This window comes from Martes martes (genome assembly GCF_963455335.1).
Source record: "Martes martes genome assembly, chromosome: 11".
Taxonomy (NCBI): Eukaryota; Metazoa; Chordata; class Mammalia; order Carnivora; family Mustelidae; genus Martes; species Martes martes.
Window position 1 is genome coordinate 89,453,237 of NC_137899.1, and position 18,157 is coordinate 89,471,393.

General features: G+C 41.2%; 1 protein-coding gene across 1 annotated transcript in view; it reads left to right on the top strand.

Moving 5' to 3' along the window:
* EXOC4 (exocyst complex component 4) overlaps positions 1 to 18,157 on the top strand; it is a 721,703-nt gene that overhangs the window by 663,712 nt on the left and 39,834 nt on the right. The window lies entirely within an intron of this gene.

Genomic DNA, 18,157 nt, shown 5'->3' on the forward strand with positions numbered 1-18,157 from the left:
CCAACAGTGGGCTATTCATATTGAAGTTTTGGGGGAGTCAGAAGTTATACACGGATCTGTGACTGTGTGGGAGGTTGGCACCTCTTCCTACCCACATTGTTCAAGGGTCCACTGTACCAGTTTTAATACCTGAACAAATATTTCATGGTATAAATTAGGTATTATTTAATCATGTGCAAATTTGTAAACATTTGCAAATTTATAAATCCATTAGGATTATTTCCTTCTTTTTTTCTTTCATAAATCACGTGTTGAATATATGTTTTCACGAACCTTTTCCTCATCTCTTCTCTGTTTCCCAGTTGAAATCCCTTCTTCTCTTCTTGTTTTTGTTGTGTAGACAGTGGTCACTCATTATCAACCGTGCTCACCTTTCATTCCTTGAAGGCTCTTCTTTTAAAGTGCACTCTTTCTCTTTCCTAGTTTGCAGATCTGAATTTTTAATGTTTCTTTATAATGTACTTTTGCAAATTTGAAGGGTTGTTTTATTCTCTCTTCATGTGGTCTCAACCCTGTATACCTTACTTAAATCATCAGACCTTTGGTACTCAGTGAAAGCTAAAACAGTTTTAAAGAAGATAGACAGTGATTATGGTATCTTGGTGTTTTACTGCTCTTTGTACCTTGGTGAATTTTTTCATAACCTCCTTTATGGCTAGGAAGTCATTTGTTTTTAATCGTCTGGAATTCTGCTGCCTAACGTTTGTACTTCTGTGTCATTTCATTTGATTTTTGGATTCCTCAAGAAGTTCCAGAAAATTTGAAACCATTTTTAAGACCTTTCAGGAAATAATGAAGTATTACATTACATTGACGGTTATCAAGAAATATATGCTAGGATCCTTGTTTTGAAAGCCTATAACCATGTATCTTCATTTTTAACTTTTCTTCTCCAGTCTATCCCTCCATTTGTTCCATTGCTACCCTGTTCCTCTGCTTCTCTGTCCTCCTTCCCTGTCTTATTCTTCCTTTGTGCGTGCATGTGTGTGTTGTGTGTTCATTAAATTCCCTATTTTAGGCTAAATTTGGTAGGAAGCCTTCTTTGCTCAGATTAGGGAAACCAGGTGTGACTGAATGCTGCATTTATTTGGTCGCTCTTATGGGGAATGATCTCATTATTGAATTAGTCTGTTCATAATAACATTGACAAGGGGAAGTTAAGAACATGGAAGCCTGAGGGATACAGAAAAGCATTACTAATTCTCTGAGGAATAGAATTCTTAAATTCAATCATCCTTTTTTTAAATGATTTTTTTTTATTTAGCTGAAATAAGTAAATTAACAGGTTTTGGCAGACAGTATGGGGCCCGAACACGTTCTAAAAAAACTAGCACCTGAATAATGAAATGCGGACTGGGCAGTATTGAGGTCGGCATCAGTGGGCTACGTGCCCACACTGCCTCTTCAGGAAGTAATTAAATGGCAACTGAGCCGTGCCTTTTATAGTTGGATTTGGGACTGATGTCCAGGGCAGTGGGTGTGACCTGAAATGTGACCACTTGGGAGAGGTACTGCTACTATTGCTGTTTACTCTGAATGGATTATAAAAGGAAATAGGCAGCATAAATATGTAGCATTGGATGATTTTGTCCTTCTAATCTTGGTTCAGAAGGCCTCTCCTTTTTTTTTTTTAAGATTTATTTGTTTATTTAATGTGAGAGAGAGAGAGATTGTTTGGCAGGGAAGGACAGAGGGAGAGGGAGAAAGAATCCCAAGCAGACTCCTGCTGTGCAGGGACCCTAACGTGGGGCTCAATCTCATGACCCTGAGATCATGACCTGAGCCAAAACCAAGAGTCGGCCGTGTAACTGACTGAGCCACCCAGGCACCCCTTGGAAGACCTCTCCCTGTTAGACTTATATGTCCTAAGACCCTGAGACTCTTTTCTGTTTTCTCAGTGCTGAGCCCAGAGTAAGTGCTCATCATGGGTATTGAATGAATGGGTAGGTATCCACTCAAGGCTTCTTTTGGTGCTGATGAAGAACTTGGATAATGACAAAGTTTAGTCTGTCTTTAATGCCCTAAGAGTTTTCCTAGCTAACATGGGTTGGTGTTCTTACAGGCTTACGAGGAACAGCATCTCCCTAGAGCATAAAGCATTTTACAAAAGGAACCATGTATCCCTATGGTTCATTGTCTCTTTCTCCTTCATTTGCTCTTGCTCTCATACATCAAACATACATAGACACGCTTGATGGCCTTATTTTTTTCTGTTTCTGGTTTTGGTAGGACAGGTTTCATGGAAATGGGCTCCATCGATTCCACTGAATTTGAAGCTATGTAAAATGAATATAACAGCAATACCAAAATAGCCAGAAATAATAGACCGCAGCAGTGTGCCTCGGCGTTCCTTAAGCAGTGTCTAATCAAGCATGGGCAGCATCTGTATTTCCAGCAAGTCTCTATAGGAATGTTATCTTCTAACACAGTAATTAATCACTAGTTGCCATGTGTCAGAAAACTTACTTAACAAGAAGTTGCAATGCTCTTGTAGTTTTTCACCTCCACAGCCTCCCTGGCCAGTGGAAAATACAACACCCTTTCTGTAATAAAGAAGAATGTGGAGTGATTCCGTTTATGTTGATTCTTCTACTTGCGGCATTGCTGTCAATCTCTTTTTCTACACACCTTTACTCTCATTTCCAGTAAGAGGATAAATCTCAGGTGACCAAGGATCAGCATAACCTGTATAATCACCAGAATTAGAGAAACCCTGTCCCCCAGACAATGATCTTTGCTATGGTGTTGACCCTTTTAACCTCATTGTACATTTTTAAAGTCAAGATGATACTCTGTCCTGGAAAATGACTGTTGGTTAACTAGAAAATGGAAGGGCTTCTTGAGTAGGCTTTTTTTAGTTCCTTTCATGAGAAATCATCTTCCCCTGAGCTGCCTTGCACTTCTCCAGACTGAGTCTCTGAAACAGCCCGGGAGTCCAGGCAGTGCACCGCGGGAGAAGTCTGGCTGGGCACTGAAGTCCCCAAAGTGGCTCCAACAATCTTTGTACTTTAAGTGAAGCCATTATTCAAGCAGATGAGTCCAGAGTTTCTTCCTGGTTCTTCCCGCTCTTGCCACATTTTCCCTCTGACATCTGTCCCTTTACAGTTCTCTTTCTCCTTCATCTCTTCTGCCACCTCTGGTTTCCTTCAAGGCTTCATCTCTCCTCGATTTTTTTTCTCATTTTGATTTTCTTTAGACTGGCATCTCTCGTACTTAAATCCGACAAAGATAAGGAAATGAAAGCTTAGATTCAGGAAGTGGTAAGGGGAGAAGTTCCAACACATAGGAAAGCTTCCTCACCCTTTTATTCATTCTTTCATTCACTCATTCAACTGCTGTTTATTGAGTGTGTCTTCTGTTTAGGTCCTGCCCTTATGGAACTTACACTATTGTAATTCAGGCAGTTAAGGCAGACCAATAAAGTAAAATATAAAGTATCTCAGATGATATATATGCTATGTGAAAAATCAGGCATGGGAAGGGGAAGAGAGTATGCCGGGGTAACGAAGGTCACCCACAATTGTAGAGTGTCACGGAAGCCCTTAATGATGTGGTAACAATTGAGGAAAAAGCTAAAGGAAGACAGGGAACAAGCCATGTCGATATCTAGGGGAAGAGCATACCAGCAAAAGACACACAAGAGGAAAGAGCCAGAGGGAGAAGTACACTTGGCATTTAAAGAACAGCAGAAAGGCCAGTATGTATGACATGAATGAGCAGAGGGAAGAGTCAGAGATGGAGTCACTGGTTTCATCCAGGAAGCTGAGATCCTGAAGGTTGTTGCGTTAACACTGGTTTTTACTTTGAGTGAGGTAGGAAGCTATCAGATGGTTTGGAACAGAGACTGCCATAATGTGACTTACACTGTAAAAGAATCACTCCTGGTTACTATGTTGTAAGTAGACATTTGGGGAGGGGAGGTTGCAGGCAAGAGCAAAAACAGAAGGAGCTGTCAGGAAACTACTGCAATAACCTAGGTGAAAGATAGTAGTGATTCAAGCCAAGATGGCGGCACTGCAGAAGATAAGAAGTGGTCAGATTAGGATATATTTTACAAGCAGATCTGACAGGATTTTCTGAGAGATTGGAAGTAAACCAGTGACTCCAAGGTTTTTGTTCTGAGCATTTCAAACGATGGAGTTTTGATTTACGGAAATGAAAATACGCCAGACACTGGGAAAGACAGGTTGAGTTTGGGGAGGTGGAAACAGGGCAGATAGGAAGGAGGTATCAAGAGTTTGGGTTTGGAAATACTAAGGTTGAGATGCACATTAGACATCTGAATAGAAATCATGAAGAGAGAGCTGAATGTACAAATCTGTATTCAGGAAAGAGGTCTGGGCTAGAAATAGGAGTTTGGGAATCATCAGCAGGTAGATGGGATTTAAAGCCATGAGATGGAATGAGAAATGAGATCTTATTTACAACACAAGCATAGAAGAAGGGAAGCCATCCAAGAATTGGGCCTTGGGTGGGTACTCCACTGTTGAGATGTTGGAGTGCTGAGGACAAACCAGCAAAGGAACCTGAGAAGGAGCAGGAAAGAAAATAGGAGAGAGGTCTGTTTCCCAGAAGCAAGTGTTTTAAGAGGAGAGTGTCTTCATCTATGTCAAATGGTGCTAGTAGTTTAAGTTAGCTCAGGACAGAGAATTGGGGTACTGGTGGACCTGACAAGAGGGCTGAAATGCTTTGGTTTGCACTCCTTAATCTTCTCTACACAACTTACCTAGTGCAGAAACAAGCTTTGGGAACAGACTTCTCACTGCTCAGTTCTGTGGTGGGGTCTGATGCGTTCATGACAAACAAGAATGCAATTAGGGGCTTCTGGTGTGATATATAAAAGACTAAATAGGCGCCCTCTCTTTTCTCACTGAATGGTTACTAAGAAAGCCCTGCTCTTCCCAGCATATTTATTCATCATGTGTTTCCCATGATGAAGAGGAGTTGTGATCTCTCTTAGAAGGACACCGAATGGTTTTATTTTTAAGGAAGGTGCTCCTCCATGCTCCACCCCTCCCTTCTCCAGCCCTCAACCCCCTTCCAGCAACTCTTGTTTAGCTTTGGAGCTGTTCTGTATATGTTTACTTAACCAGTAAGGCCCTATATCTTCTATGTGTAATACACATACATAGGACATCTTCACAGTAGCCAATAGAAAAATCCCACTGGTAAAGAAGGAACTATTTGGAATCTGGAAACCAAAGGAGAAAGAAATCTTGCTTGAAATGCCTCCTCAGAAGTGGAGATGCAATGCGGGGGGGTTGGGGGGAAGTAGGAAAAGAAAAAATGATAAGATGGGATTGGGAGGGAGACAAACCATAAAAGACTCAATCTCAAAAAACAGACTGAGGGTTGCTGGGGGGAGGGGGGATGGGAGAGGGTGGTGGGGAAATGGACATTGGGGAGGGTATGTGCTATGATGAGTGCTGTGAAATGTGTAAACCTGGCGATTCACAGACCTGTACCCCTGGGGATAAAAATACATTATATGTTTATTAAAATTAAAAATAAAATTAAAAAAAATATTAAAAAAAAAAGAAATGCCTCCTCAGGACATAGGTTTATATGGAGAAGTAGAACACACCATATTTGTTTAACTTAATAAGAGATTGAATCAAGAAAGTAAAGAGACAACTGAAAGAATGGGAGAAAATATTTTCATATCACATATCTGATAAGGGACTTGTATCCAGAATTCATAGAAAACTCTTACAACTCCATAATACAAAGACAAATAACCCAATTAAAGAATAGGTAAAGGCGGGGCACCTGGGTGCCTCATTGGGTTAAAGCCTCTGCCTTCGGCTTAGGTCATGATCTCAGGGTCCTGGGATAGAGCCCCACATCGGGCTCTCTGCTCAGCGGGGAGCCTGCTTCCCCCTGTCTCTCTCTGCCTGCCTCTTTGCCTACTTGTGATCTCTGTCCGTAAATAAATAAATAAAATCATAAAAAAAAAAAAAAGAATAGGTAAAGGCACCCCAGTAGTAATGAGCACACCTAGTGTCCAGATCTTGGTTTCTAATACTCTTCTCCAAGGAAAGAACCAAGGCTTCTGGGAGAAATGGCTGATTCTAGGACTAGGACAGAAAACATATAAGATGAGCGTGGAATATCCAAAAGTTAAGGAAGTACTAAATATACACACACACACACACATGCACACGCATGCACACCACTTTGACGGGAATGTGTCACAGAGGCACAGGGGCCAACTGAAAGAGAGCTTAATGGCCAAAGCTGGGACAATTTGAGCAACAAAATAAAGTATTGGATTATGACACAAAGTACAGAATAAATATTTATGAGTCCATAGTGATACAATTAAAATGATTGAATAAATTAATAAGTGAGGAAGAAGAGAAAGATCTCCTATACAGAAGAATTCCAAATGAATTACATAGCTACCCTAAATAAGGAAACTAACTCTCCACTTCTTAAGTGTAGATCGTTCTTAGGGACTTCCTTCCAAAGAGTACATAAGCAGTCAGAGGAAGGTAACTTTATAGTGGAGAAATCTGACAAACAGTACTTCAGCCAGGTGATCAGGGGTCAACGCCAAATTACACAAAGCATGTTGATGGATATACCCTTGATTTGAGGGGATGAAAATGATACTTTACCTCTGTGATCTTCCCCAACCCATAACCCCCATATAAATGAGGAGAACATCAGAGAGTTTTCAGTAAAAGAGGATCCTATGAAAGAAATACCAGTCCTCCTTGAAACTATCAAGGTCATCAAAAACAAGGCAAGTCTGAGAAACTTGTATAGCCAAAACAAGACTAAGAAGGCATGGCAGGGCACCTGGGTGGCTCAGTCAGTTAAGCATCTGACTTCAACTCACATCATGATCTCAGGGACCTGGGATCGAGCCCCACTTCAGGGTCCCCACACAGCAGAGAGTCTCCTCCTTCCTCTCTCTCTGCCCCTCCCCCCACCCCTGTGCACGCATGATCTCTCTCTGTCTCTCTCAAGTAAATAAATAAAATCTTTATTAATAAATCATTAAGAAGGCATGACAGCTGCATGTAATCAGTGTTCTGGAAGGGATCCTAGAAAAGAAAAAGGACATTATGTAAAAATTAAGAAAATATGAATAAACTATGGACTTTAGTTAATAATGTATCAATATTCGGGGCACCTGGGTGGCTCAGTGGGTTAAGCCTCTGCCTTCGGCTCAGGTCATGATCTCAGGGTCCTGGGATGGAGCCCAGCATAGGGCTATCTGCTCAGCGGAGAGCCTGCTTCCCCCTCTCTCTCTCTGCCTGCCTCTCTGCCTATTTGTGATCTCTCTGTGTCAAATAAATAAAATCTTTTTTAAAAAATAAATAATGTATCAATATTCAGTAGTTGTGATAAAGATATCACACTAAGATGTTGATTATAGGGAGACTGGGTGCAAGTTATATGGGAAATCTTTGTTCTGTCTTCTCAATCTTTCTGTAAGTCTAAAACTATTGGAAAAAACTATCAAAAAATAGGCAAATGATTTGTATAGCCATTTCTCCAAAGAAGTTGTATAGATGGCTAATACACACATGAAAAGATGTTATTAGGGAAATGCAAGTCAAAACCATAATGAGATAATCCCATTACACCCACTAGGATTGCTGTAATCAAAAAGACAGTCCAACTCCAGCAAGTGTTAGGATGTGGAGAAACCGGATCCTTCACACGTTGCTGGCCAGAATATAAAATGGCAGAGCTGCTTTGGAAGGCAGTGCATCAGTCTTCAAAAAGTTAGACTCACTGCACCCTTGCCCTATGACCTGGCAATTCCTCTTCTAGGTCTTACCCAAGAGAAATGAAAACCTACACCTACATAAAAATCTGTATACAAATTTTCTTAATGGCCAAAAAGTGGCAACAACCCGGATATATCCATCAGCTGATAGAGAAATAAAATGTGATAAACCCACACAACGGGTATTTTTCAGCTATAAAAAGAAAAGCACTGATCCATAATGACAAACGTGCATGAACCTTGAAAACATTACATTAAATGAAAGAAGCTGGTCGTGAAAACCCATATAGTATATGACTCCATTCATATGAAATGTCCAAAGTAGGCAAAGTTATAGAGACAGAAAATAGAGTAGCGGTTACTTAAAGCTGGAGGGTCGGGAGAAAATGCGAACATGGGTTTCCTTTGGGGATAATGAAAATGTTCTAAAGTAGATTGTGCTGATGGATGTACATTCCTTGAATATACAAAAGGACGTAGAAAATGTACACTTTAAATGAGTGAATTGTATGGTGTGTGAATTATATCTCAATAAGGCTGTTAAAAAGAGGTTGAACTTTAAAGCTTGAAAGCTTCCTGTCACAGGAAATAAGTAGCCCATGTTTTATACTTACATCTCTGGGGGGATTTTGTGTTGGCAATACCTAACTTTTTGAGTTCCCCCAATCCATTAGGGAGGTAGGAGATCAAGGCAGAATTTTTGGAGGAGGTGGTGCTTCATGTTAATCTGAAGCAGAGTTATCCAGGATGAGGAGGGAGCCATTTGGAAGAGAGAGGGCAGTTCAGGGTGACTGGGGCATATGCCTGAGGAAGAGAGTGGTAGAAAATTCGGGGGGGAAGGGTAGATGATAAGGTGTTCAGACTTTATCCTGTAGGGTAAATGGAATCAGCATAAGAGCGAGATGGTCAGATCTGTTTCTAAGTAGATTACTTGAGCAGCTAGGTCAGAAATGGACAGGAGGATGATAAACCGCAGGCCTTACAGGCCAAGTGGAAGGTGATTGTCAAAAAGGTGTAGGCCTGAACCAGGTCCAAACTGGGGGAGATGGAGGACGTGGAGTTGAGAGATACATAGGAGCTAAAATTGGCAGGATTTAGAGAGTGATGGAACCATGAGAATAAAGAAAAAGGAATCAGGGTACTTTCTGACCTGGGTGGGTCCCAGGACCACCCTTCCATTTGCTAGGTAGGATGCTGCCTGATTCAGAAATCACTAAATAAAGCCAATTAGGTGTTTTTTTGTTTTGTTTTGTTTTGTTTTGAAGGTAAACCTCCAGGAATGGGGAGAGGGAGGTTTGATGGAGGTCATCAGTGGATGTAATGAGTGCAGGCTGCCTGTGAGATTTCCAAGTGGAGATGTCTAACACACAACTGGACATGTGAGCTAGAAGCTGGGGGTGGGAGGAGCTGTCCTGAACCAACAGACATGGGGAGTCATCAGCCTAGGCCTGTGGTTCAAAACCATTAGGGGAAATCAGCACTGGGGACAGAGGACCGTGCCCTGGGGAACGCCAGGATATAAAAGGCATGAGAAGAGGATAGGGAAAGTACAAAAGCAGAAAAGGACAGGACTGGTGCAAAGAACTGGTCCTTCCCCCCATGAATTGATGTAGCACCTTTCTTCCCCGTAAATTAAAGCATTGTCCCATTTTAACCTCTCGGACTCCCCTTTGAGGCAAACTGTTGAGGTGCTTCCTCCAGGTGACAGATTCAGCCTAGAAACTGAATATGTGTCACCTCAGACCCCTGCTTTATCCTTGGCCTTGTGCTGTATCTGAGGCCAAAAATGATCTCTGGCATGGCTGAAAATCTTGAATTTCCTTCCAAGGCGGCTGTTTAGGCCGACTTCCTTCACACAAACCTCTTGCACCAGGAAAAGCCCTTTGGTTTTCTGCGGCAGAGGTACGGGTTTTCCTCTTTGGACTGACCAGGGTGTAGCCTGACGGGAATTAGCAATGACATGCTGCCATCTACTGGAAACACCCACAGACATCCAGACAGATGAATATATCTGTGGTCCCATAAATAAATCCCCATCACTCCCAGGAATCAAGAGTGGGTACTGCCTCTGAAGTGGGCTTTGGAGGTAATTCAGCTGAAAACATGAAATGCCCTCCCCCCATTAAATAAAATGTCATTTGATTGCCGGAAAACCAAATCTGTTTCTGAAAAATTACATATGTATATATTTTTCATATATTTTTCTCTGCTTATTTTTTTCCCCACCTTTATTCTGCCATTGGTTTTAGCTGCTTCTCCAATCCTGGAATAACCTATCCCTTTTCAAACCCTTACCTGTAAAACTCCAAATTTTCAACTCAAGATTATTAATCATGTGTATTTGTGATAAATTTTATAGGAGAGATTTGTCTGCTACCCAAATTCTTTTAATAATGGTGCCCCCTAAAAATTCTGTTATATCTCTTGAATTTAATGGTGATACAACACTAACCCTGACTTTCTTGGGGGCCAGAGTAAATTTGAAAATATGATGCGTTAAATAGCTTTTGCTGCCTGGTAGGAGGAAATATATCCATTAATAAATTTAATAATAAAACAAAATTTATGTGGCTTAATCTCTGAGAAAATTTTCTTTAAAATTTGTATAAGTAGACATAAATAATTTTACATCTCCCTAGTTAAACCTTCATTTGACCTTCCTACACTGTTTATGATCATCCCTCTTTCTACTCATCTACTTTTTCTGTGTTTATGGCACTCATAGTAGGTTACATACCTTCTAGCAATTAACTGATCACTAATTGTCTAAGGGGGGGCTCTTCATCCCCCCTAGAGTACCGCAAAAATGAGTATTTATAAAGCTCTCAAAAGTAATACCTGTCCGTATTGATGTTTGATTGGTCATATCTTATGTATGAGGCTCTGATTAAGTAAGAATTCTTTTGATTATGCTCAATTAATGTCACCATACCTTGTACATATATAATGGCAATGTATAATTCAGGGTTCCTCAAGATTACTGGCAGATAGTTGTAGTCCTCCCTTTGTAGCACATGTACTGGAATTGGAATGATTCAGAGATTAGCATAGATGACAGGCGGTATTATTTCCAATAAAGATCCCAAGGACTGGAAATCAGAAGTGACTTGCCCAAAATCTCTCATCAAATTGTGCTATTTATATACCCTGCACTACCTTTGTAGTTGTCACAGTTAGGAAATTAAATTAATTCACCCAGCGAGGCCATTTTTCTGCCAGGAAATGATTGTGCTAAAAAGATATGTACTAAAGAGATAGGACGCTTGTTCTTGATTCAAGCCCAAGAATGATCATTTACTGACTTTATTAGAATTCTTACCGAAAAACTTGAGGCTGGAAGCTGACCTTTCTTGTTTTCTAAATGAAGATACAGTGTTTAATTTTGGGGCTTAAACGTAGGAAACAGGAGCCTTTGGGATAGCCACAGAAACAGCTAACGCTCATACAGACCATATCAAGACTTCCTCCCAGCGCCTTTCTCATTCGACAGTTCTTATGACTAGTTACCGTAATTGTGTTTTGTTTTTGGTTTCTCAGTGGGTTTTTTTCCCCTCTGCTGCTCTGTAACAGCAATCTAAAATGTTTATGAATGTGATTTGTGTTTCAGAGTGTTTGACAAATACGAATTTCCATGTATGTTTCAGAGAGCATCCTTAGCTAAATATAAGTACGTTACCAAGAAGTAAACATGTGCCTAGACTTATGACTCCATACTTTCATTTCACTGAAACAAGGACAGCTTCTAGAAGACAACTGACTTCAGTATAAACTACCTACAGGCCTAAATTACTTTCTTGCAGTGATGATATAAGAGCAAGTATTACTGTTCTTATTTTATTTTTTTTCAGTGTTCCAAAATTCATTGTTTATGTACCTCGCCCAGTGCTCCATGCAATACGTGACCTCCATGATACCCACCACCAGGCTCGCCCAACCCCCCACCCCCCTCCCCTCCAAAACCCTCAGTTTGTTTCTCAGAGTCCACAGTCTCTCGTGGTTCATCTCCCCCTCCAATTTCCCCCAACTCCCTTCTCCTGTCCTTCACCCAATGTCCTCCAATGTTATTCCTTATGTTCCACAAGTAAGTGAAACCATACGATAATTGACTTTCTCTGCTTGACTTATTTCACTTGGCATAATCTCCTCTAGTCCCATCCATGTTGATACAAAAGTTGGGTATTCATCCTTTCTGGTGGAGGCATAATACTCCATAGTGTATATGGACCACATCTTCCTTATCCATTCGTCCATTGAAGGGCATCTTAATTCTTTCCAGAGTTCGGCGACTGTGGCCATTGCTGCTATGAACATTGGGGTAAAGATGGCCCTTCTTTTCACCGTATCTGTATCTTTGGGATAAATACCCAGTACTGCAATTGCAGGGTCATAGGGCAGCTCCATTTTTTAATTTCTTAAGGGATCTCCATATTCTTTTCCAAAGTGGCTGCACCAACTTGCATTCCCACCAACAGTGTAAAAGGGTTCCCCTTTCTCCAAATCCTCTCCAACATTTGTTGTTTACTGTCTTGTTGATTTTGCCATTCTAACTGGTATAAGGTGGTATCTCAGTGTGGTTATGATTTGAATCTCCCTGATGGCTAATGATGATGAACATTTTTTCATGTGTCTGTTAGGCATTTGTATGTCTTCTTTGGAGAAGTGTCTGTTCATGTCTTCTGCCCATTTTTTCGATGTGATTATCTGTTTTGTGTGTGTTGAGTTTGAGGAGTTCTTTATAGATCTTGGATATCAGCCCTTTGTCTGTAGTGTCGTTTGTGAGTATCTTCTCCCATTCAGTGGGTTTCCTGTTTGTTTTGTGGACTCTTTCCTTTGCTGTGCAGAAGCTTTTGATCTTGATGAAGTCCCAAAAGTTCATTTTCGCTTTTGTTTCCTTTGTCTTTGGAGACATGTCTTGAAAGAAGTTGCTGTGGTCGATGTTGAAGAGGTTACTCTCTAGGTTCCTCTCTAGGATTTTGATAGATTCTGCCTCACGTTGAGGTCTTTTTTCCATTTCGAGTTTATCTTTGTGTATGCTGTAAGAGAATGGTCGAGTTTCGTTCTTCTACACAGAGTAAGTATTATTACTATTATGTAATTGAACTCAGTACATGAGATGAACCGTAAGAAGTGCTTTGCCTATATTGGTTCACTGAAACTCTATATGAAACTCTATATGTAACTATTATGACCTCATTTTCTAGATGAAAAAAACTAAAGCTTAAAGAGGCTAAGCAAATTCTCAGTTTACATAATAATAATAGTTCTAGGATTCAAACTTTGAGCAGTCCAACACCAAAGTCTCTCTGTGTTCTTAGCCATGAGAAATCAGGGTTCTCATTTGGTAAATATTGGGTCTCTGTTTGCTTTGTGTAATTAAAATATGATTTCATTTTTCAATCAGGCTCTTCGCTCTCAAACATTTTCTTTTCCTTTATTTTTTTCTGGTTGTCCTTCCCGCTTGATTTCCATCAAGCTCTAGTCTCCGGCACTTTTAATTAGCTCTAATTAGCAGTTTCATTGTAGAGGGCTCTGCAGACCTCTCCTGCACTGGAATGTGTGAGGGAGGGCTGGTTTTGCTTAGCCATTTGGTACTCAGTACTGCCCATTGTTGGTCTGTCCCCCTTCTAAGGAACTGTGCTGGAGCAGTAGTACTTGACATTCAAGAGCACTCTCTCATGGGGCACCTGGGTGACTCAGTCAGCTGTTAAGTGTCTGACTCTTGACTTCAGCTCAGGTCACAATCTCAGGGTCGTGAGTTGGAGCCCCACTATGACGTCAGGCTCTGCGCTCAGCGGGCAGTCTGCGCACGCACCTGTTCTCTCTCTCTCTCAAATAAATCTAAAAACAAAGCAAAAAAACACTCTCTCAGAACCATACCACAGATTAGAGCTAGCATATCATCATATCATGGGTAACCTCCATCATTAATCCCAAATATATCCATCTGTACTCTTAAAACACCAAGCAGATAAACCAAGTGGTTATCAAAGCCTAGATGGTATAGGGGACTTCTTTTAAATGGGATTCTTTGACTCCAGCCCTAAAAATTCAAATCTAGAAAGTTAAGGTTGGGGAGGGGGGGTGGAGAGCAGGAATCTGCAGTTTACTTAGCAAGTGCCCAGGAGAGTTCTTGGATGCTCTTAGAGAAATTCTGGCCTTTCCTTGTTCTTTGAGACTCACAGTAGGCCATTTCTCTCTCAGCCCCTTATTTTCCTTTAGTGTCCTCCCCGCTCCCCCCACCCGGATTCCGTCTTCCTCCTGCTGCAGGGGCTCAAAGTGAAACTCACCTGAAAGCCCTTTTCTGGATTAAGAGGAGCCATTAGCATCACCCCTCAGGACAGGCACCATGACGATGATCGATGACAACTATTTTGAGGCAGAGTCAACTGTGGTCTTGGAAGTTTGGGGGTGAACCAACTAGTACTTCGCTGAGGTAGTAGATGGCCAATAAACAGATTCAATCCATGGTTGTGGTATAAACTTGGGCAAGTCACTTCCACTCTCTTAGCTGAAGTTTCCTTATCTAAAAATAAGGCTCTGAGTAGAAGATCTGCTGTAGACACAACTTGCCCAGAGTTGTACAAGGTAGAGTCAGAGATGGGGCACAGAGGTCCAGAGCCCCGCCTCGGCCACCAGCTCTCAGAAGACGCTATCCCAGGAAAGGCTTTTGAGAGGAAGCAAATTAACTGCATTCTAATTGGGCACCTGGGTGGCTCAGTTGGTTAAGCAACTGCCTTCGGCTCAGGTGTCCCAGGATCGAGTCCCTCATCGGGCTCCCTGCTTGGCAGGGAGTCTGCTTCTCCCTCTGACCCTCCCCCTTCTCATGCTCTCTCTCTCTCTCTCTCTCTCTCTCTCAAATAAATAAAAAAATCTTTAAAAAAATAAAATAAATCTCTGCTTTCTGTTTAAAAAAAAACACAGACACACACACTTCAATCTAATTCCATAAAGGTACTGTAAAGATTTCTCAGGTACACAGTATGTAACAGGCACTTTTAATATTTGATGACTAGAGGGACAGAAAAATGAAGGTATGTGTATATATGAAGGAATGAAGACAGAAGGAGGGGAGGCCAGTTTCTTCCGGTCAAGCTCCCAGTTGTGGCATTTGCTCACCACACCTCCTGGAGAGTAAGACCGACAGAAGCTGTCTACTGCTTTTGCATGACCTATAAAGGTCCTATAAGGCTCAGAACAGTAATTCAAAAAATAAACATGTAGGTGCTCAAAAATATAAATGTCACATCTGCTGTCGCTCTTCATCTTCTTTGCCATGCTGTGGTTTTCCAGTTGATGGAAAGGTTTTATTCAGATCAGCCATTTCGCTTTTTCCTGGAGGCACTCTTAATCTTTGTTTTCTAACCTTTAAAGATCTAGGCTTCGCTTGCTGCTGTAATGATTTCCATTGCCTGGTATCTATATGCTTAAATTCCTCCCAAGAATTGCCCACCTCCGATTTTGCTCAATTGCAAATGGAATCTCATGAGAGAGAACGAATGGTGGGCGGAGGGGGAGAGGCCGGCTCTTAACTGACCTCTCTCTCTCTCTCTCTCCCCAGGTCGGGGGAATGGTGGATCCCCGGCCTCCGCTCTCCCCCAGGCAATAGCACCCCATCTCCTTCTCCTCGCGGCAGTCTCTTTCACAAAGACACTGGTGAAACATTTTGGGGGTACTGGGGACACAGGAAGGAGGAAGCAGCTGGGGGTTTTTAGGGGCTGGACCGTGTTATTGACAACGTTAAAGGCTTCATGGCTACGTTCAAGCGGAAATTAATTACAGCCCAGTTCCCCCATTTCTCCCTTAGGTGACAGTCTTCTGTTGATGTGTGCTGCTGTGAAAGTAATAATAGGTTTCAAATGTTTGTGAAAAACATAAAGTAATTACTTGCTGTGATAAATCAGTCATCTGAAGTTTCAGCTTCACTCCGCTCCGCGTACGTGGCAGTGGGTCTGTGTCTTTTGTTAACTTTAATTATATAGCATAGGAGCATTTTTACTTTTCAGTTTTCAGAAATTTCCCCTTTTTCTTTTCTTGGTTTCCTAGTTCTCCGGGGATGAAAGTATTGAAATGATAATGACACATAACTAACATTTGAACAAGGGAAGCATATGTCTGCCAGGGAGTTGATTGCCTTAGTTAAGTTTTGTGGCTGTTGGCTATTAGCTATTTGCCAGTTTCTCTAATGAGCCTTAAATATTTACTGTTTGTGGTGTGGAGGGAAAGAATGTGCTCTGGGGCATTCTGAGCTTCCTTTCCACCAAAAGCATATGTTTAAATTATGGGCCCTGAAGCCAAAGAGCCTCTAATAGCTCTTTTCCCTTTTTTTTTAATTAAAAAAAAGAAAGGAAGGAAGGAAAGGGAAAGTTTCCATTGAAAGCTGCAGCTCCTTTCCTGGGGTCCCTTTCTTCAATAGGGCCTGTACAGATCTGCTTGGATGACACTGACCCCTTTTGTTAGCTCGCCTGTAGAATAAGAGAGAAATTTCCTTTTGACAACTATCTTAGAAGAGGTCCTTATCCAAGCAGATACAGTAGTGAGGACGATATCCTGGCCAGCATGACATATTATCATAGGTAGGTGCCTTACTGTTAGTTAGCACTAGGGATGGGTCACCCCTAAAAATGTGAATTGCACATGTTCATATCTCTTTTTAACTCCTATAGCATTACGTTTTTCTGTTCCGTCAAATCTATCTTGGCCATTCCTGACCAGTGAGCCATCATAAATCCTACCTTCAAAGGTTTGCTTAATCTCCTGGATCAAGCTCTCCCTTACTTAGAAAAATAAGTATTTCCCTTTCCACTGTTAGTCTCTCTCTTCAAACTGTCATTTATATTTAGAATCAAAGAGAAGAGCAGTGAGAATTGGTTGTCTCGTTATTTATTTTACTGATTAATTGGTTATCTATTGGAGAATTCTTCTGTATGGAAAATCATACTTACTGGGACTTCTGAGTTTTTTTCTTACAATGATCATTGGTGTTCATGATGTTTGCTCCTGAGACTGGAAGATCTCATCCATTATCAAAGAATACCACTGTGTTTAGTATAGTTTTAGCATTAAGTCTATTTTTTACTGTATTCTGTCTATTAAAAGCTGTTGGCAATATGGTATCTCAGTTTAAGCCAGAATCTCTGATTACACCTGTAACCCCTTCTTTTCTTCCCATGCTGCATCGTGGAGTTTTTAAAGCACTATAATTCTATCACAGCATTTCAGTTTTCCACATATAAGTAAGGTGAGATAGTAACAACAAACTGCTCAAAATATCTTTTATTCTATTATTGTTAACACACAGTTACCAATAACTACCATGTATTGAGCACCTACTTTGTGTAAGGCCCTCTACTTATGTGACGTTCACAGGTTATTGGATATAATCCTTGTAATAACCTAGTGTGTCTAGGTATTAGCATTTTCATTTTACAAATGGGAAAATTGAGTCTGAAAGATTAAGTAACCCAAGGTCTACACAACTAGCAACTGACAGAACCATGATTCAAAGCCAGCTCTATCTGCATTTTAGCTATTGTTCTATACAGCTCATGACAATGAAATGCGTTAGTATTTCAAGAAGATATACCACAGCCTCAGTGATTTTATAGACTCTATTAAATGATGATGCCGGGGTGTTCTTCATTGAAAGGGCCTCAAGGAGGGGTAACAATTTTTTATCTTCCCTGCAAGAAATTGAAAGGAAATGTTTTATAGGTCTGCAGAGATACACAAAAGAAAGCCAAAAGGATTATGAGAAAGGATTTTGGCACAGCACCTATTGTCTATCTAGGAATGATCACAGTTATTGTCAGGCCCAACAGAGGCAGGAAGGGGTGTAGGACCTCTGAGGGCTGGCACACAGTAGCATTAGAGAGTGTCCAGGGTAGGTAGGAAGGCAGGACCAGACAGCACAGGGAGAGGGGGGTCACTGCCACATACAAACTCTAATTCCCCAAGTATCCAAACACCTACATGTGGTAGTAATACAATGACTCATGAAATGAAATTGTCTTAAATAGCTTGTCAGAAGCCTTTACGGTTTTTCGATGAATTTTACATATTCGGAAGAGAGGGGAAAGCAAGAAGATAGGTGTTTTTGTTCCATCGATAGAAAACCCAGTCGTTTTGAAGATTTTATTTATTTATTTAGAGAGAATGAGCACAAGTGGGAGGGGAGGAACAGAAAGAGAGAGAGAATCCCAAGCAGGCACGGAGCCCAACGAAGAGCTTGATCCCATGACCTGAGCTGAAAATCAAGAGTTGGATCCCCAACCAGCTGAGGCACCCAGGCGCCCCGAACCTCGTCGTTTTAAAAGAAAAATAAAAGGGGCGGTCTCTGATTGACATTTGTCATTTTTTGACCAGTTAGTTTCTAAATCTCCTCCTGTGTTGAGAGAATTCTCCACAGCATGGCCT